The following is a 21,817-nucleotide window of genomic DNA, read 5'->3' as shown; positions in this document are numbered from 1 at the left end:
CATCAGCAGGATGGTGGGGATGCGACAACAGGGGGCGTGGACTCGATGGGAAGAGATAATGAACCGTAAGATCTCGTGGTCGGAGTTGTGGAAAGCGGAGCCACACCGGATCCAGTTCCTCATCTGATCAGTCTACGATGTCCTCCCCAGCCCAACCAACCTCTTCTCCTGGGGCCTGATAAACACCCCCGCATGCCCTCTGTGCCAAAGAAGAGGGTCCCTGGAGCACATATTAAGCTGCTGCCCTAAAGCCCTGGGAGAGGGACGTTATCGGTGGCGCCACGATCAGGTGCTTGGGGTCATTGCAGAAGCCATCAGCACAGCGATCTCTCTCAGCAGGCACCAGCAGCCAGCACAGTGCTCAATTGCATTTGTCAGGGCTGGAGAGAAACCACCACAGAGCAGGAACCCAGCAGGGGGACTTCTGGCAACAGCCTGGGACTGGCAGCTAAAGGTTGACCTGGGAAGGCAGCTCAAATTCCCAGAAACCATTACCACAACTAGACTTAGGCCTGACATGGTCCTCCTTTCAGAATCATCAAGGCAGGTGGTCCTACTGGAATTGACTGTGCCCTGGGAAGACCGAATGGAAGAGGCATTTGAACGGAAGAGGGCCAAGTACGAGGAATTGGCTGGTGAATGCCGTAGCAGAGGATGGAAGACCCGCTGCCTCCCCATCGAGGTTGGCTGCCGAGGGTTTACCGGCCAGTCGCTCTACAGGGCCCTCAAGCTTCTGGGAATAAGGGGACTGCACATTAGGAAAGCCATCAGGAACATCACGGATGCTGCTGAAAAGACATCTAGATGGCTGTGGATCAAAAGGGGTGATCCGTGGATCACACATGCTACCTAGTCACAAGTCGGGGACTGATCACCCCTGGCTGGGTCGCCTGGGCGATGTATGATGTATGATGCGATGTATGATGTTGAAAGACCTGAAACACCCGATGACTCCAGGTTACATCACTGATGATGTGTCTAGGTCGCACCTGCAAGGTGTATACAAATCTGTAATATATAATGCATGTTTACAAATATATTCTTTTTTATTTATTTACTTGTGTTATATTACATAATATTATTTATAGTCATACAGTTCAGTCTGATTCAGAATAAGTTACAATGTTGCACTTTTATTTTATGTAGGACTATTAGCGTGGTGCACCTGCAAACATTACTGAAATATATGTTGCAGTTTTTTCCTCAATAATCTCATTTAATTTGCCCGTCTGACAAAATAATAATTTAGCTGGTTATTGTGTCACACTGAGTGTAGTTAACAAGCCAGAAATATCACCTCTCACAAACATAATTAATGTGTTGCCACGTGACGTTCTGAAGACACAATAATAACAGTAAAAGTTTTGTTTTCCTACCTAAACTTCTGATGGCACATTTTTTTGTAAAACAGCTTTTTTGGTGTTTTTGTTTGTTCACTTGCATTTGTCAGATAATAAAAAATAAAAACATGGGTCATTCTACTGGCAAACTGGCTAGTAACTTTATTTATTATATTGTTATTATTATAGATTGTGGATTGGGATTTTCTTAGGTATTCAACTCACAGTCTCTGTTCTTCATTGGCATCTTTGTGCCACTCCACCTAACATCATTTCTGACCACTAACCTCTTCAGCAAAGGTTATTGGGACAATGCCACGACCCAAACCTTTTCAAATCAGAGACAGGCCGAATTGTTGAAGTGGCCCATCAAAAGCAAACTCACTAATTAATCCTGATCGAGCCTCTTCGTGTCTCATTAGAGAGGTCATTGGGAATTCCTTTAATGAGTTTTAAATCCTGTTGTGTGGCCACATATCTGAGAAGTGGGGGTGAGAGCTGAATAGCTTGTGTGGAGAGGTGACATGGTGGAGAACTGGAGTGAAGGAAGGTGTGAGTGAAATGGAGGTAAAGTACAGGATCAAACAGACTGACAGTTTGAAAAAAAAAAAATCCCCTCCAGTTATCTAAATTAAAGGAGCTTGGGAAGGTAGCAGGTCTAGTGAGGAAGTGAGGAATTTAGTCAACACTCCTATGACACTATCATTGAGAGACACTTTGTGGAGAATGGCTGGAGGCTGTGTTTATGGAGTTAATGTGTAAAAAATGTGAGCAGTTGGCAGTAAACCCTGTTACCAAGGTTATGAAACAATCCGTAACACTTCACAATAAGGTTGTATAAGTTAACATTAGTTAGGCATAGCATTAGGCATCATGAACTATCAATGAACAATGTTATGTTATGATATGTGTATGTATATATATATATGACTGGTGGCATTGTCATGCTGGAGGGTCATGTCAGGATGAGCGTGCAGGAAGGGTACCACATGAGGGAGGAGGATGTCTTCCCTGTAATGCACAGCATTGAGATTGCCTGCAACGACAACATGCTCAGTCTGATGATGCTGTGACACACCGCCCCAGACCATGACGAACCCTCCACCTCCAAATCAATACCGCTCCAGAGTACAGGCCTCGGTGTAACGCTCATTCCTTCGATGATAAATGCGAGCCCGACCTTCACCCCTGGTGAGACAAAACTGTGACTCGTCAGTGAAGAGCACTTTTTGCCAGTCCTGTCTGGTCCAGTGAAGGTGGGTTTGTGCCCATAGGTGACGTTGTTTCCGGTGATGTCTGGTAAGAACCTGCCTTAAAACAGACCTACAAGCCCTCAGTCCAGCCTCTCTCAGACTATTACAGACAGTCTGAGCACTGATGGAGGGATTGTGCATTCCTGGTGTAACTCCGGCAGTTGTTGTTGCCATCCTGTTCCTGTCCCACAGGTGTGATATTCAGATGTACTGATCCTGTGCTGGTGTTGACAATCTGCTGTCCTTCCTGTCTCCCTGTAGCGCTGTCTTAGGCATCTCACAGTACGGACATTGCAATTTATTTCCCTGGCCACATCTGCAGTCCTCATGCCTCCATGCAGCATGCCTAAGGCACATTCACGCAGATGAGCAGGACCCTGAGCATCTTTCTTTTGGGGTTTTTCAGAGTCAGTAGAAAGGTCTCTTTAGTGTCCAAAGTTTTTATAACTGTGCCCTTATTTGCCTCCCGTCTGTAATCTGTTAGCGTCTTAATGACCGTTCCACAGGTGCATGTTCATTAATTGTTTATGGTTCATTGAAAACATTGTTAGACTTTACAATAAAGATCTGGAAAGTTTCTATTTTTTGCTACATATTTATGAATGAAATATAATGAAATAAATGATAAAATAAGATCAAATAAATAATTATTATAAAAAATGAAATATAGAAAATAATTTCAATAAATGATTACATCTGTGAGGACACTGCGTGTGTCCTGGTTGAGCATTCAGTGCAATCATTAACCATAGTGTTTCCTCTTTCAGCAAACCACACCTGAGGAAACATAACCTGATGTTGTCATGTTTTCTGTGTGGTCAACAGTGGCGCAACATCCACATAAATGCCACATAAAACATGAAATGTTAAAACAACAAGAGGAATTTGGAATACATGTTAAATGTTTGCTCCGAATTATTAACTGAAGTGCATTACATATATGTGTTAATGCAACACTCCTAATGTGTATTGAGAGACACCCTGCGATTAACCTTACCATAATGTGAAATGTACAAGCACTTCCTGTTGCTGATGCTGCAGATGGAAACAAATGTCCACTCCTAGTGTGAGTCATTTCAGAGGAATGTAAGTAAATGGGATGACCTTCCTCGTTATAAAACACACGGATTTGGTCAATTTAAAGACTGTTGGTTAAGAATGTCCATTTAAAACTAAAATACATTACATTTATTTTGTTATGTGTGTACTGTAGTGTTTTTGGAAAATATTTGAGATTTGGTAAAACCTCTAGATCCGAGTCTTTTCCATCATACACTGTGCACAATGAAGCCCTTGTGTTCATGTCTCAACATAAATACAACAGGATGTTTGTTCATTGGTTTGTTTTCTCATTTTAGTGGTTTATTATCTAATTTAAGTATCTTGCCTTGGAAAATTCCAGTTGGAGTAAGTCTTGTTATTCTTTAATAAATGAATGGCTTTTAAAAAGACACCTTAATGCAAATGGATTATAAAGCCTATAGTTTTATTATTCATATTTCGGTATCAAAGACAATATAGCAGCACGTGCCTGTGACATGAGGTTTGATGTTGCTGACGTGTTGCCATATTTGATTTCTGCTCTGTTTACAGAAGTTCATTAATGATTTGATTTAATTTGAGAGTGAACAAGAACTTAAATGGATAGTTCAGGTGAGTGGTGACCAGACTTTTGAAGCTCCAAAAATCACATTAAGGCTGCATATAAGTAATACATATGACTCCAGTGGTTTAATCTGTGTCTTCTGAATCTACAGTATGCAATCACTTCAAGTGAGAAAAAAAATAAATATCGCAATCCTTTTTTACTATAAATCTCCACTTTCACTTTCTTTTTGTCATGATTCACTGTTGTTTCCCTTTTCTTTTTCCCCTGTCATCTGTTCCTGCCGGACTACACTTCCCATAATTCCCTGCCCTCATCACTGCCAACTGTCCTCGTTTGTTTTCACCTGTCCTTCATTTACTCATTACCCATTGTGTATATAATGCCCTGTTGTAAGTCCTTGTCAGTTGTTATGTGTTTTGACCCCTTGTGTATGACCAGTGCCCATCATGGATGGATTTCCCTTCGTTCATCGTGGATGTATTCTTTGTTTCTGTGTGCACACCATTACATTGTATATAATATAGCTTATGAATACATAGATTTAGTCACCGGAGTCTACTGGGTTCATTTTTATGTGATTTTTGGAGCTTGAAAGGTCTAGTCACCATTCACTTGCATTGTAAAAAATCTTCGTTTGTGTTCTACTGAAGGAGGAAAGTCATACGCATCTAGGATTGCATAACGGTGTGTAAATTAAGAGATTATTTTCATTTTTATTTTCGAGTGAACTATCCCTTTAAATTGCTGTACATCATTCAAAGTGATCATAAATCTTCAAAAGACTTTGAATATATTGCGCAAGTCACATGGACTACTGCTATGACACTTTTGGGTGCTATAAAGCTTTAAATTGAGTCACTATCTACTGCTATTGAATGGAAATCAGCAAACAGAACATCCTTTAAAATATATTAGAGAAACATCAGATTTGTATGTTTGGGTGAACCATTCCTTTAACTGTTAGAAAAGCAATGGCGCACAGAACAGAAGGGTTGTTTGTATTGTTCAATGCCAACATCAGCATAATCACACCTGTAGCTGTATGGCCTTCATATCTATTTATACAGTAAACAAGTGTGTCAGTTGAGGCACATTTACTAATTATACATTTGTGTGATGTGCATTCTCAAGTTCTTTGTCAGCAAATAAGAGATGTTCTCTGGTAAACCATGCTAGTTTGTCACTTCTGTCGTAATAATGGCATACAGTTGAGCGTGTGGGAGCTGCAGCACACCCACTTTTTGTTTTGCATGTTTATTTCCCACGACCTGCTCTCGACGCCAAAGATGGAAAAAAATCCCAACGATGGTGCCAAGGCTTTGCAAACCACAATGTCACTTGTGTTCATATGCATTTTATTATTTCACATTATTATTTCCGGTTGTGTTTAATCAGGCACTCCCTTGGAGGACTTTATTTAGTTTCACCCACTATTGATATTATTTATTGTTTTTCCCTCTTCCATAAAATATGCTGCAGGCAAGATTAAAAGAATCGCTTGATTTGACGAGCTGGAGAAACACCTTTGAAACAAAGAATTTATGATGAGTGCTTCCTTCTTGTTACTTTCATCTCACAAAAGAAAACACTAGTAATAGTTTCCCTTTCCGACCGCTCGGTGACTATTCACCCGGGCTCCTGGACTGATGTGGACTTTCCAGACACAAAAGACACTTCTGGCATGTACTCAAGGCACCTCCCTCCATGTAGAGTTTTCATAGCCATAATTGTTACTTAAAATATGCTTTCTCTGAGTGAAGAGAAATGGCTCAACTATTACTGTCAGTGTTTTCTTTTGATGTGTTTCATCGCTGTAAATCAGAGGGTGGTTTCACATTCCAACCTTGTGTTTTCTAGACAGGAAATGTAACAGACAAGGGAAGAGAGCTTGTTTTAAGCTGTGCTGTGTAAACACATTTTTTAACTTGTATTTTATGGAAACATGCAGATATATGATTACTAACCTGGATTGCGTTTCCTGTAAAACGGTATAACGCACTGCTTAACCATCATAGTACGATGCATCGTTAGAGGAATTAACTGGCTAGTGATGACGAAACCGTAGTAACTATGTCGCCATCCATTGTTCAAACCTCGGTGGTTCAACAACATAAATAGTCCTTAATGACATTATGCGGGGTGGAGTTTTAACTTCCGTGGATATTAAATCATAATGCAGCAGCTAACTTGCATGTACTCCAGAAAGCTGTTTAATGTGCGAAAGCTGCTGAAGACATGAATGAGGCATGTGCAATGTAAATGTGACATATACTGTACAATGCTTTTTTCACACAATGTTATTTTATCATATCTAGACACTTTTGCTATAGCGCATAAATTAAACGTTTGCATTACATAACCAACTATATTTACTAACTTTTTCAAATGTGACCATATTGCATGGGAGCTCAACAGATAGAGTGATGCACTTGCAAAGTAGAGGGTAGAGGTACGGGTCCTGATGAGGATACAAGTCGACACGTGAGTTGAAAGTGTCATAGAAGCTACACAAGATGATGCAGTTGCTTCAGCAGTTGAATTTTTTCACTTCACATTTACCTTTTCTTAAACAATTGGTTAGGTTTAGGTTTAGGTTTAAGGTTTAGTGTAGGGAGGTGTAGACCATTAGCCTTAAAAACCATAAAATATTAGAAAAAAATTGTACTCACTTTTAGTGCCACTCAGTGGATATTTTACCTCATAGCTGCTACAATACGTGTACTGAACCATGTTATACACTGACGGCCAAAAGTTTGGAATAATGTACAGATTTTGCTCTTATGGAAAGAATTTGGTACTTTTATTCACCAAAGTGGCATTCAACTGATCACAGTGTATAGTCAGGACATTAATAACGTGGAAAAATTACTATTACAATTTGATAACAAATATCAGAACTTCTTAAACTACTTCAAAGAGTTCTCATCAAAACATCCTGCACATGCATCAATGACAGTTTTGCAGATTCTTGTTATTCAAACTGTCAGTTTGCCCAGATACTCAGGTGACATTTCACCCCACACTTCCTGTAGCACTAGCCATAGATGTGTCTCTCTTGTCGGGCACTTCTCACGCACCTTACAGTCTAGCTGATCCCACAAAAGCTCAATGGGGTTAAGATCCAAAACACTCTTTTACAATTATCTGTTGTCCAATGTCTGTGTTTCTTTGCCCACTCGAACCTTTTCTTATTGTTTTTCTGTTTCAAAAGTGGCTTTTCTTTGCATTATCGTAAGGCCTGCACCTCTTCTCTTTACTGTTGTACATGAAACTGGTGTTGAGCGGGTAGAATTCAATGAAGCTGTCAGCGGAGGACATGTGAGGCGTCTATTTCTCACTCTAGAGACTCTGATGTACTTATCTTCTTGTTTAGTTGCACATCTTCCACATCTCTTTCTGTCCTTGTTAGAGACAGTTGTTCTTTGTCTTGAAAACTGTAGTGTACATCTTTGTATGAAAATTTCAGCCTTCATTCCTCAAAGCAATGATTGACTGATGAGTTTCTAGAGAATGCTGTTTCTTTCTTGCCATTTTTGATCTAATATTGACCTTAAGACATGCCAGTCTATTGCATACTGTGGCAACTCAAAAACAAACACAAAGACCATGTTAAGCTTCATTTAACGAATCAAATAGCTTTCAGCAGTATTTGATATAATGACAAGTGATTTTTGAGTAACAAATTAGCAATTTAACATGATTACTCAAGGATAAGGTGTTGGAGTGATGGCTGCTGGAAATAGGGCCTGTCTAGATTTGATCAAAAAGGACTTTTATCAAATAGCGATGGTGTGTTTGGAAAGCTCCTAAGTGCTCCAGAGACGGAAGACCCGGGCAGTCGGCTATTCGCTCCAGAGCTGGTATCAGGACCACTCCATCCCCCGGTAGAGGGCCGGGAGGAAAATCTTCATTTTCCTTATTTTCTTTTGCCGCAACCCCTTCGGGCTGCGGTACCCACACTGTCAATAAAAGAGCGATTTCCTCACTCCCTGGGTCATCTAGCCAGTGAGTGCCGTTCTCATGGTGCTCCGGCATCAAAATCCTACAGACCCGATTCCCCGGATGCAGTTACCCCAGCAGGCCGGCGCTGACGAGTTCCAAAGACATATCTCCAGGACTTCTTCCTCAGTCTCTAACCTACCCCCTGCCGGGTGGGAGGAGCAAGGTAAGTGCTTTGAGTCTTTTCTCTGCACCCAAGCCTCGGGACGTGCTTTTTCCTCCCGACATATTATTACCTGCACCCCTTGCCCTGCTATGGGAAGTGGGCATCCGCATACTCAATTACCTCGATGACTGATTATCAGGTTCCTTAGAGGCACCCAGAGGCAGAATCCTCCCCGGCCAAGCCTGTTCCCCTCCTGGGATCTCTCAGTGGTCCTTTCGGGCCTTCAGAGACCCCCTTTGAGCCACTTGACTCAGCTGAGCTCAAGGAGGTTTGGGGACCTGCAAGCATTCTCTGTCAGCGACACTTGCCTGGAGTTCGGTCTGGCAGATACTCACGTCATTCTAAGACCACAATCGGGCTACGTGTCCAAGGTTCCTACGACCCCCTTAAGGGATCAGGTCGTGAACCTGCAAGCACCACCCCGGTAGGAGGCAGACCCAGCCTTTTCGTAGCTGTGTCCGGTACATGCTTTGCGTATCTATTTGGAACGCACACAGAGCTTTAGATGTTCTGAGCAGCTCTTTGTCTGCTTCGGCAGACGGCAGAAAGGGAACGCCGTTTCCAAACAGAGGTTAGCTCACTGGGTCGTTGACGCTATCTCCCTGGCCTAACAGACCCAGGCCATGCCCACCCCCTTGCAAGTTCAAGCACACTCGATGAAAAGTGTGGCATCCTCGTGGGCAATGGCCAACAGCACTTCCCTATCAGACATCTGCAGAGCAGCGGGCTGGGCAACACCCAATACATTTGTGAGATTCTACAATCTCAGAGTTTAGTTGGTCTCGTCCCGTGTTTTGTCAGGTCCGAGCCGGTAGAACTCCATAATACAGAACAGTCGCCTGGGTGTTCCGCTTGCACCTAGAGCCCTTCACCAAAGTGACCCAGTGTGCTCTCTTTCCCAGGTTAGCCACTAAGCTCTCGATTCCTGGATGTACTTCCTCTCAAGCCTTATGGCCTGCAAATTCAGTGGAGGAATTTGTGGCCAGACCCACTATGAGCCCCAAGTGCTCTGTACTGGGGTAGGGCTCCACAGGCCTAATTCCCTCGTCAGGCAACTCCCTGTGATTTATTTTCCGCGGGTTCGCCGACTTGGGCAGTCCCCCTGCCCCCGGTCGCTATGTTTGTAGAGCTCCTCCCTCATCAGGTAGGACCTACCACCATGCCACTTCCACATATGGCTTTAAAACGCATGTGTCATATTGGCCTCATGTCACCTCCCCCCAGTCTGGGCAGGATGTGGTCACTGCAAGGTCTTTTTCCCCTGAAAGAATAAGAACAGAAACCTTCCCTGATGCATTTCATAGTGTTAAAATAGCCCCAGCCGGCTTCCTCCCATTATAGTCATGTCGCCTGTTCCCCCCTTAGCGGTGCTGGGAACCTAAGGTCTGTATATGGCACCTTTTTCTGGGGGCATTGGGGAGGGTTACGTGTGGCTGATACAGTTCTTCTAGCACACAGTAGCTCACGTAACATGGTCCAGTGCATGACGTTTTTAAACGAGACCCCATGTGTCACTACATTCGACACAACGTCAAGTGAGTGACAGAAGGGGAACGTCATGGTTACTTTTGTAACCTCCGTTCCCTGATGGAGGGAACGAGACGTTGTGTCCCCCTTGCCACTACACTAGACCTTCCACTGTAAATGGCCATACCTTATTCTCATCTCATCAGTGCAAAAACCTAACTGAGAGACACACGCACGCCCGCCCACTTCCCTTTATACCCGTATGTCTGGGGGGGGTGGCATGCAAATTCTTTCTGCCAATTTCTCATTGGCCTTTTCTCAAGTTCAGAGGTACGCGAGGCTCTCAAGAAAGACCCCTTGTGTCACTACATTTGACACACCGTCTCGTTCCCTCCATCAAGGAACAGAGGTTACAACAGCAACCATGATGTTTTTTATATCAGTAATGACCTGACAATACATTGTGATCAGTTGAATGCCACTTTGGTGATTTAAAGTACAAATTCCCTTTGAAAGAGCAAAATCTGTACATTATTCCAAACTTTTGGCTGCCAGTATGTAATTTGGCAAAATGTCACCACAGTCACAATTTTCACAAGATCAGTCTACAGAATACTGTACACTTGTGATGCAGATCCACATTACACAATATTTATCTTTATAATGCATTCATCGTATGTATATGAAAAGTGGGTTTGTGGTTTCTACCTTCTCTATACACACAGCTCCTACACATGCAAATAAAGCCGATCTTAGTTTAGCCCTCAAAGAATGTCCTTACAGTTCTTCCTGTCCTAAATCCATCTACTGAATCAAAAATATGGTTCTTTGCTAGGTGTGTGTGCTACATATATCCACATTAGCCACCAGTGGTGACAATTTCTCTCATATGGGAAGAAGAATAACAAAGAAAACATTTTCATGCATCTGCCATGAAACCCACCACTTCAGGGCTCTGTCCCAAGCTAAACACATTTTGTCATAACTAAAAGCCTCTACCTTTTTCTGAAGATACATGGTGTAGCATTTCCAAACTGTAGATGAAAACTCTATCAACATTGTCTGTTATAACAAGAGACTACAGTGGGAGGTAAGGGCACTGTGTACTCAGGCCAGGCTCAGTTTCTACCGTGAGTGATGAGTACCCAGTCAGACATACCAGACGCTTCATCTCTGATTTGTTGTCCCAGCAACCTGGCACCTCCAAGCCAACCCACCAGACTTCTTTTTTGATCCACGCCGCCAACAAAAACCACAATCATTCGACAAGCTGCTGTATATTCCACCCCCTCCCCAACATTCCCCAAATCCCCCCCATTATACACGCTCTACAATGTGCCAGCTATCAGAAATCTAGTGGACTTCCATTTTTACTTCTTCTTTTGGAGAAATGCAAGAAGTCCCTCAAGAATTCCGCCTCCAAAGAAACCTAAATTCCTCCAACGAGGAATAGATGCAATTGCATGCACAAAACAATGCAGAAAGATCACCTTGCCATTCTAAAGAGGGCAATATGTCCATCAAATGTAAATCACAGTACTTTAAGGCAAGATGACATTTATTTTGAGAATTAATAATATGATATGTTTTCATGCCATTGTGAAATTTTCATGACAATGTGCTGGGCAAACTGATATATTTTCATTTATTAACCACTTCCTTTTTTTCAGAACAAAGAAATTATAGAGAATGCTGACAGTAAAGTTTGCATGACATAAAAGTCAAAGGCAGGTCCAAATAGTCCTAATCATTATCAAATACATTCTTCTTCTTTTTAGTCTTTAATATAAATCTTTTATCTTATTTTTTAAAATCTCTTAAATCAATCTGAATGGCTGTGTTTTTTTTTATTATTATTTTATTTTACTTGATGATTGTTGGTGCCAGACGGGCTGGTTTGAGTATTTCTATAACTGTTGATCTCCTGGGATTTTCACAAATAACAGTCCCAGAGTTTAATCAGAATGGTGCCAAAAAAACAACAAAAAACATCCAGAGAGTAGCAGTTCTGCAGACGGAAACACCTTGTTGATGAGAATGGCCAGACTGATTTGTGTGGACAGAAAGGCTACGCTAACTCAGATAACCACCCTGTACACTTGTAGTAAGCAGAAAAGCATAGAACCTTGAGGCGAATGGGCTAAAATGAAGAAGACAACGTCTGGCAGTTTATTAGGACCATGGTGTTCCTAATAAAGTGCTCAGTGAGTGTATATTCATGGTATACTTTCAGCAAAAAATCTAGTCAACTTTCAGCAAAACAAATTTGTTTTTCTGCTTCATATTTAGTGGCAAGTGATTGGCACTTAATTTCAGTAGTTCGCCAATTAATGTAATCCTGCAGTGAGGATCAAGACTTGACCTGAGCTCGAATGCCCCCGCCCACCCGGACCGGATTAGTATTGATGGAATAGATTGGAGGAGATGTGGAGTTGGTGGGATGATGGAAACTCTCAATGATACGTAGAGGTAAGCAGCTGTTTATACTCTGGCTGTGTGATTGGTCGAATTAAATTAACTTGCAATAATCACCATATTATTGCAGATTCACACCTATTTTCTTGAGGCCATTGATTCTATACAAACCTCATTGAAACTTCAGAGCATGTAGTATCCTTACAGTCGAAGAACATGACAAGAGTGGCAGGAAAGAAAGATCTCAGCAGGACAAAATCCAAGAACAACATGAGGCCGAGAACACTTCCCTGATTCGATGCCCAAAACCAACTTCGATTTCTATATAAACAATATGGATAAAGACAACCAGTGTGCACTTCAGTAAAAGACTGGCAGAGCCCTCGTCATCCAATTAAACTTTTAGGGTGACTTTTGTTCAACAAAGAGTTTAGTCATACTGGGTGTGTATCGCAAAATGCAGTCTCAAAACTTTCACATTTTGTGACAATAGCTTTAATTAGCATATTACTGTCTCACTTGTTATAATGTCTAGCGCCCATTGTGTTGGCATCAAAAACTGAGGCTTGTGTTATTAGAGGAGAGGCTTCATATTATATATCATTAAAAACCTGTAACCTAGGATGTTCAATCATCCAGACATGTAGCGTTATGCCAATATTCTACGCTTCTAAAACTTACACAAGCTATACCAGTCCATGACGGCACATCAAAGAGTGAAATTTCATTACTGTAATGAAACGAGCTGGGTCAACAGAAGATGACTCCCGCTTGAATTTAAGCATTAATTCTTTTGGTTTTTGAAACTGGCTAGGCGGTCCCAGACACAAACACATTTGTAGCTGGGCCCATTGACAGAAGTAGCAGTGCCTTCCAGCAGTGTGTTAACACAATAGCCTTAACACTTTGTCCAGATTCTGGATGGGTCCCTGGTGAACAGCAGGGCTTTTTAAATGCAAGTAATATGGATCCAGATAATCAGCCATAAAGGAGTCCCGTTCCCTCTCACAAAAGTTGCTTTGGCTCTTGTTTACTTTGGCTTGATTTTTGGGGTTTACAGTTAAAATGGAACACCTAACACAGGATGGCTGGTAATATGACTCTGGCTTAGCTTGCCGACCATCAAGCCAGAAACACTGATTTCATAAGATGTTTAAAGGGATAGTTCACCCCAAAATTAAAATTCTCTCATCATTTACTCACCCTCATGCCATCCCAGATATGTATAACATTCTCTCTTCTACAGAGCACAAACAAAGATTTTTATTATAAAAAATAGCTTAGCTCCATAGGTCTACACAATGCAAGTATATAGTGATCAGGCCTTTGAATCAACAAACATTAGATAAAGTCATCATAAACATAATCCATCAGACTCCCGTGGTTTAATTAATCCCTTCAAGCGATTTGGTTTGGGGTGAGAACTGACCAAAATGTAACTCCTTGGTGGTTGGCGATCATGATTTCATGCTCGATTACACTTCCTAAAGGGCCATCTGGTGCTCTGCATGCGCCAAGCACTAGGGATTGTAATCAAGCTTGAAATCATGATCGTTCCTTGAGACTGCAATGGCAACATGTACACTGAAAGAGGAATTGGTCTGTTTTCACCAAAAAACAACTGGATCACTTCAGGATTAAACCACTGGAGTCTGATGGATTACTTTTATACTGACTTTATCTGCTTTTTGGAGCTGATTACCATTCACTTGCTTTGTATGGACCTACAGAGCTGAGATATTTTTCTAAAGATCTTTGTTTGTGTTCTGCAGAAGAGAGTAAGTCAAACACATCTTTGATGGCATAAGGGTAAGAAAATGATACTGGTGCCAAGGTAATTTTTAGTTTCTCTACTTCACACAGCTGTTCTAGCAGAAAACCACAGGTGTAGTTCATCACATTAACTTTGGGCATGTTCTACTAAGGTTTGACAAACAGAAAGTATCCAAACACATTTGGTCTTTGTAAAGCGGTTATTGGGCAAGGAGGAGGCGAGAATTGGCTTGGCAATATAAATAATAGTTTTAATAATAAACTGAACAAAAAACATACAAATATAAACACAGAGCAGCTCCATGTCATTCTCTCTCTCTCTCTCTCTCTCTCTCTCGAACCGTCGTCAGTGGCTGCCTTTATCTCTCGTACGCCCCCAACAGGCTGATTGGGGACCGGGCGTGCATTGTTCCAGCCCGGCCCCGCCCTCCTCCGCTCTACACTCCTCCCGGCGTTGCCTCAGTCCGGGGAGCCCACAGCATGACCTACACTCGCCCCCCTCCTCTCCGGGACCCGTCTGCCAGCAGGTCATCCCTGCCTTTCTTGACCTGGGAGGAGGCAGGAGGGTAAAAACAACAAAAAACAAATAGGCAAAGGACAAAGGCCAACACGGAGCGACAGAGAGAATGGTTGTCTGATGCACCGTCGCGTGGTCCTCGATCACTCCTCCACCATCTCATGCGGATGGCAGCTGCTCCTCTGCGAGCAGACCGGAGTGAGACCTACGACCCCCAGTGGACAGAATGCCCCTCCGCGTTCCCGTCGACTCATGGGGACACTCCTCTGCTCCTGACAGCAGCCCTACCGTTCCAGGTGGTCGGGGAGTCGCGACGCGGACGGTGGTCCTCTCAACCCCTCTGCGTTTCTGGGGGACGGCAGGGCACTCCTCCGCCCCTGGCAGCGGCTCCATCGTTCCAGGCGGTCGGGGAGTCCAGTCCCCACTCGTCTCGCGGATGGCGGCCGTTCCCCGCGTCTGGGCGGTCAGGCTACTCTGTCCCCCGGTGGATGACTGCGGCGCTCCCCTGGGTGGATGGCAGTGTCGAGGACTCCACAACGGGCATCCCTCCTCTCTTCCGGGTTTTGGCACCAATGAAAATGCGGGTTAAGGGAAAGGAGGAGGCGAGAACCGGCTTGGCAATATAAATAATAGTTTTAATAAAAAACTGAATGAAAAACACACAAACATAATCACAGAGCAGCTCCGTGTCATTCTCTCTCTCTCTCTCTCTCTCTCTCTCTCTCTCGAACCGTCATCACTGGCCACCTTTATCCATCGTGCGCCCCCATCAGGCTGATTGGGGACCGAGCGTGCATTGTTCCAGCCCGGCCCTGCCCTCCTCCACTCTACAGTCTTAATTTGGAGCAATATACTGTATAATGTTCTATTTTTCAAAACCTAACATTTATTAATAAACAACTTTTTATTTTAATAAATGCAACGTGGTTAGATGTTTCTTTATGCAAAGACTTTCATACAGTTTTAAGAGTCTATATTTTAATTTAAATTTTTTCTCTACACTGCATATCAGAATGGAGAACAATCGATTGTCAGTATTCAATTTGTTTAATTAAAATGTCTGACCTTTCACTATAAAATTCTGAGGAATTTCTGACTCTAGTGGGGTCTTATTTCGGATATATTATTATGCCAATTCTACACTACATGTTAGAATTTTATTCAGAGAACTAGAAAGTATGTTCTTCTTAGTGTGTTCTTTAGCAAGTTTCAAAGAAATTACTGAATGCATTCTGTCTGATCCTTTCCTTTCTGCTGATATTATTTTTGTGAACCACAAGAACTGTACACATACAGTATGTCCCAGGTAGCAGACAAATGAAGAATGCTGTTTTGTAAATAGCTACAGTATAGGAGAAAAAACTGAGAGGAACATGCATGAGGACAGGAGACATTTGAAGGGCTAGCTTAAGTGGTGATAGGGAGGCGGAGCTTCCAGGAAGATGGACATAAACCAAAGCAGCGCTGACAGCATTAACATGACCTGCCAGAGCATCCACTCTTAAGGTTTGTTCTAGACTAAAAAGGACACACAACACCCACACACATGCTGACACGCACTCTCACAAATACGTCCATTGCCGTAATGTTGAAAATTGCTCTGCATTTGACTTTTCCTTTTGTGCACTTTAATTCTGAAGTCCTCTGTTTCTTCTGAGAGCTCAAATTAACGTGTAATCCTTCAGCCGAGAGTGCTCACACTCCGTTGCTCTTCCAAACCAAAATGTCCAAATGCTACATATTTGTGGCTGCACTGGATGACCACAATTTACAAAAATACTAAATGTTTGAATATTTGTCAACTCTCTGAAGTAAATCACAGACCAGCGAGCAAAGTCCAGATCTGCAGCACAAATAAGTGTCATTATTTTATTAGCAGTTAAAGTTGAAGTGTGTGATTTTCTTTTCGAAGTTAAAATAATTTCTTCTAAATTTTATATTTATTTATATTGATGCATTTGGCAGACGCTTTTATCCAAAGTGACTTATAGTGCACTTATTACAGGGACAATCCCCCCGGAGCAACCTGGAGTTAAGTGTCTTACTCAAGGACACAATGGTGGTGACTGTGGGGATCGAACCAGCAACCTTCTGATTACCAGTTATGTGCTTTAGCCCACTACGCCACCACCACTCCACTTCTATCCCTGCTTTACATTCAGAGATAAGAAAATAATTTGTTAATTCCCCTGAAAATGTAAACACTGATGCTTTGGTGTGCTATCAATAGTTTAAAGTTAGTTAAAGTGCTTTACATTGCCATATAAAAGAGTAAGGAAAAATAAATAAATAAAAGTTTAACTTACAAACGATGAATAATTTACACTGCTCTCTGCACATGACAATGGAGAATGTTTGTTTTTAGGATATTAGGAGCATTGCTGTAAACTTAACATTATTAGCTTATCACTCCTAACCTATTCCCATGGTTTTCTGAGCCAAAAGCCACAGCTCTGGTCAGTTTCAAAGGCATAACTACATTCTATCTTTCCTCTTCCCTCTCATTCTCCCTCACTCCCTTCAGCAGTTCCTGATAACATGACATCCTGTTTAACTCAGTCGAACTTCTCTCCAACAGACTAACCTGATGTTGTGATAGAAATAGTGTTTTATTCTCCTGTCTGCCCGACAGCGCTGTGAAATGCTCATTCATTCCTGCTTTCGTCCTCCTACACACTCCCTCGCTTATCATCTCTGCAGCTAAATCTACCTGACAGGCTCCTTACAGGTAAACCTAATCCTCTCTCTCTCTCTCTCTCTCTCTCTCTCTCTCACTCTCTCACTCTCTTACTCCCCCTGTCTCTCTCCCTCTCGCTGTTTGTCTGTCTCTCTCTCTCTGTTGTGATTCAGACAACAGTGGGGGATCAAACACGCATCTTCTCCTTGTTGTGGCAGTCTGGGAGCTTTACAAAAGAGCTGACATATGATCAAGGCAATATCTTCTTTCTTCTCAGTGTTGTTATCCTCATAACGGTAACAGGATTTTTTCACAATTCTTAGATAGATTTACAGTTAACACATGAACATGACAAGTGAAAAAACAGATGTAAGGGCCTGATATACTTTATTTGTCACAGTGGATGACATTTTAAAAATAAAACAGTTTTTAAGCTTTATGAACAGTGTTGGGAGGGTTACTTTAAAAATGTGTTCCAGTATTTTCCAATAGATTGTTCAAAGAAAGTAACATAATCTTTAATATAGTTTTGGATTAGCATACTTCATCTTTTTTTCCATGATATTACAAAGAATGGGGGCTGGAGCTTACAAGCTTAACAAAGGATCATAAAAGTTTTATAAAAGTAGTCCATACTACTATTGAGTCATATATAGAGTATCAGTCATACATTAGCCTTTCCTTCCGATTTAAAGAGACAGTTCACTTAAAAATTAAAATTCTCTCATCATTTGCTCACTCTCATGCCATCACGGATATGTATGACTTTCTTTGTTCTGCAGAACACAAATGAAGAATATCTCAGCCCTGTATGTCCTTTCAATGCAAGTGAATGGTGACCAAATATTTGAAGCAGAAAACATCACATAAAGGCCACATAAAAGCAGACAATCTTTCAAACTTTTAGATGTGAAAGTGAAATTAAATAGGTGCTACATGTGGTTTATTAGTCACTGAATATTGTTCATTAGACTTGCTTAGTCATTGGTTGTGGTCAAGTAGGTATAGCTGCAGGCCAGAGATCTCCAAATGGGGGCGGGGTCTCCAAAAGTGGGAGGGGTTAATCTGGAAGGGGGCGTGGTTACTCTAAAAGGAGGTTCACCAACTCCAAAAGAGGGCGTCAAGACTGAAGATAACTTTATGTATATGCTGGGCATTTTGGTGAGTCTTAGATTCGTGTATTGATTAGTTTTTAGATTTTTTTGTTTGTTTGTTTGTTTGTTTTTTTGTTACATTTGTTCTTAATTAACTGAGCTAACTGGACTTTTGGGGTTCTAATTTGAATCACACAGAGTCAGATGAACAACAATTTATCTCCATAGCCCCCTGCTATCAGACAATCTTGCTCACTGTATACATGTAATCATGCTTCACTACGAATAAAGCTTCTTCATGGCATTGGTAAGGGGAGAATTGTGATGCTGATTCATCTCCTCGATACGTGTCAATTCAATGTTCGAGACTGCTGCAGAGAAACATACCCAAAAAACATTGAGTGCACCCAAGTGCATTCTTTACATTCTTCTAAATGCACAAACATGTAATTAGTATTTAAATATGGTTGGTGTGTTATGCACTCTTTCTTAGTTTGTGTCTGTAGAAGATGGGTTTCAACTGCTGAGTTCTGTCATATTCCAGCATATTCCGTTGCCACTTTGTTTGACTATCATGGCTTGAACGCATTTTTGTTTGGGAGCAGGCCACTGATAATGTGCCTCATACCTCCCCTTATTCAGCACGCACACACACACACGTGAACACAAATACAAAGAAACCAAAAGAGGTGCTGAAATTAATTGCATAGACAAAAATACTTCAAACACTTTCTTTTACACAAACACATAGAGGGAACCATGGGGAGACGGTGATCACACACACTCACTCACTAAGAGGGTAAAGAGGGAGGTGATGATGGCCGTGACAGCCGTGTGTACAGTAATCAGAGGCTAGTCACTTCCTGCAGACTTCCCTCTTCAGCCCACCAGCTTCACCTCGCTGTTTCCCCCTGTAGATTAGCTCTGCTGTTTCCTGAGTGCCGGTTAAGATGGTCTAACACAGGCCCGAGCTTACTGAGTTTGTGCACCTTTTCTGTTGCCCGGATCTTGTGTCATACACAAGCACATGTGGCATAGAGAGAAAGAAAGGAAGAGAGGAGTGTGAGTGAAGGTTTGAACTAATAGTAACACTTAACAATAATGTTCTATTTGTTAACTTTAGTAAATGCATTAGGTATCATATAGGGTATCATATAACATGCATGTATTAATTTATGCTAATGGAAATTAATAAATATGCTATTGTTCATTTTTAGTTCATAGTGCATTAACTAATGCTAACAAATACAAGTAGAATAGGATCAAATTAATAAGTGCTGAAAATGTATCGTTCATTGTTTATGTTAACTAATGTAGTTAACAAATGCAACCTTTTAGAGTGTTACTAAATTAATTGTCTTTTTTTTATGTGTTAATTGGTGTCTATAATTGCGCTTGAAGACAAAGGTAAAGCTGAGCCATAACGCTGAGCGCTATAGTGATGCGCAAACATACAGTATGTGATATTATATATGTGCATAGACAGTGTTTGTCAACAGTTCTAAACTGTGAACTGTAAACTTTAGATATAAATGACATGGATATAACTATATTTCTATCGGGAAGACACGCAGGCTTGAGTGAGGTTTGAGATGCCATTTATTTGATAGATGTAAAACGGGAGGTGATGTCTCTCTCTTTGGTGTAGGCCCCGTCCGGCAGTCGGAGGGAGTTGTACCCGGAGCCGTCATGTCCTGCCGGAGATAGGAGGCAGGGGCGAGGAGCCTACCCCCCTGCGGGACAGGGCTCAACTGGTGGTGGTGGGGTGGTGGAGGTTGCAGTGTTAGCACACCGAAACAGCAATGTGATAGATTGTGAGCAGACTTATAAAGCATTGGCTTACGTGCGATTGGCTAGGAGTTACCCAGCTAATGATGTGATGATGTACAACTGCTGGTCTTCCCGCTAGAACTACGCTGCACTTCCATATCTAGATGATAGTGATGATAGACTGGGGCTAGTTGTCACATTTTTTTTACTCCAGTGAATATTTCTGTCTGTCTGTCTGTCTTTGTACAATATCTACCTAGTCTTTAATTTAATGCCAGTATAATATTATATAAAATACTTATTTTACATGTATCTATTATATCACCTGGTCCACAGAAGAAATTCCATCTTGCATATTACATCCTGCCCAATCTGGAGATAATAAAGTGCTGTGCTTGTATCGAACACAGGTGCTCACAGTCTCGGCAGACCTTGCAACTGAGAACTTGTAAATGTATGCTTGGAAGGACAAATCTCTTTCCATGCTCTTTCAGTACATCTGGAGTGAGCAGATTTCCTGTATCATTCTTCTCTTGAGCTCGGGGACACTGAGCACCAGCGCTGTCCACACACACACACACACACACACACACACACACACACACACACACACACACACACACACCTACGGTTCCTATCCTTTGTCAAAGTTGTCAAGACACTTGAGTATCCGGCCTTCTTTATCGGCAAACCTGAGGGCAGCCATGACAGGCCTGAGGAAACACCAGAGATCAGCTCGAGAGTAAATTTAGCCATGACCTGACAGCCTGTCTCTTTTTCTGCTTGACAGGACCTTGACACATCACTCTGGATGCCAATGATTACGATTCTGAGCTCATTGTGGCTTCTGCAACACTTGAAGTGATATCACTGTAATATTTCCCCTCACAACCGTCTTTACCTCTGTCTTTTAACTGACAACAACTTAAGCTAAACTTCATATGCAAACATTTAGCAAATGTATTTATTGTCCAGTTTATAATTGTGTTCTGGGACAGAGACAACTATGGCAATTTCTTATCCGATTCATGTCGGTTTCCCTTGAGGTTATCAACAAGTTACTGTTATTTATACTTTTCAGTAACACTTCAAAGAGTAATATAAGGGCTTTTGCAATGAACTTGCAATGCAGACTTTTTCACTTTTGCAATGAACACAAGAGTTTTGATATGTACTGTTACACTGCACAATATGAAATTGAAACCAATATATTTGGCATTTTCTTTCATTTCAGTATAAATATGGGCAAATGAGGCAAAGGCCTGTTGTGCAAGAATACAAGAATATTGCAATAATGTAACAATTGATTTGACTAATTCAATCATTACTATTCAAATAAGTGATTACTCTAAACTCTAGATATGGACATTTCAATGGAAATGAAAGGTACAGGTTCATTACAATTAAATAGTCTGTTTAGCTGTATCAGTCGGCACTGCACAGTTTCCAGTAAGAGTTTCATTACCTTTCCCACATATTTTGACCTTTGAAATAAACTTTAGCACATTTGCTCATTTGCTTCTGCTCAGCTAAGATGAAATGATCTATGAATCAAGGCCGTAACAGTAGTAAATGCGTTAAATGCATAATTTTCAGAATAAAGGCTTTAAAGTTTTTAAATAGGACCAAAATCAGCTGTCTAGCAAAAAGAAAATACACAAAATGATTTACTGCCCTCAAGTTGCCCCTCATTGTTTTTCTCCTCTTCAAGAATCCTAACGCTGCTCTCTTCCAAGA

At 41.6% G+C, this 21,817-nt stretch overlaps 1 protein-coding gene across 1 annotated transcript in view; it reads left to right on the top strand.

Annotated features, from left to right (window-relative positions):
* The first annotated feature begins 17,150 nt into the window (after nucleotides 1–17,150).
* Nucleotides 17,151–21,817, top strand: part of LOC127654655 (zinc finger E-box-binding homeobox 2-like) — a 71,790-nt gene continuing 67,123 nt past the window's right edge. Inside the window, exon 1 of the mRNA XM_052141905.1 lies at nucleotides 17,151–17,267. The gene's annotated coding sequence lies outside the window, so the exon portion shown is untranslated. The remainder of the gene's footprint in view (nucleotides 17,268–21,817) is intronic.

The sequence above is a fragment of the Xyrauchen texanus genome, chromosome 14 (genome assembly GCF_025860055.1).
Source record: "Xyrauchen texanus isolate HMW12.3.18 chromosome 14, RBS_HiC_50CHRs, whole genome shotgun sequence".
Lineage (NCBI taxonomy): Eukaryota > Metazoa > Chordata > Actinopteri > Cypriniformes > Catostomidae > Xyrauchen > Xyrauchen texanus.
Note: the sequence above shows the minus strand (reverse complement) of the source record. Positions and strands in the feature narration are given on the sequence as shown.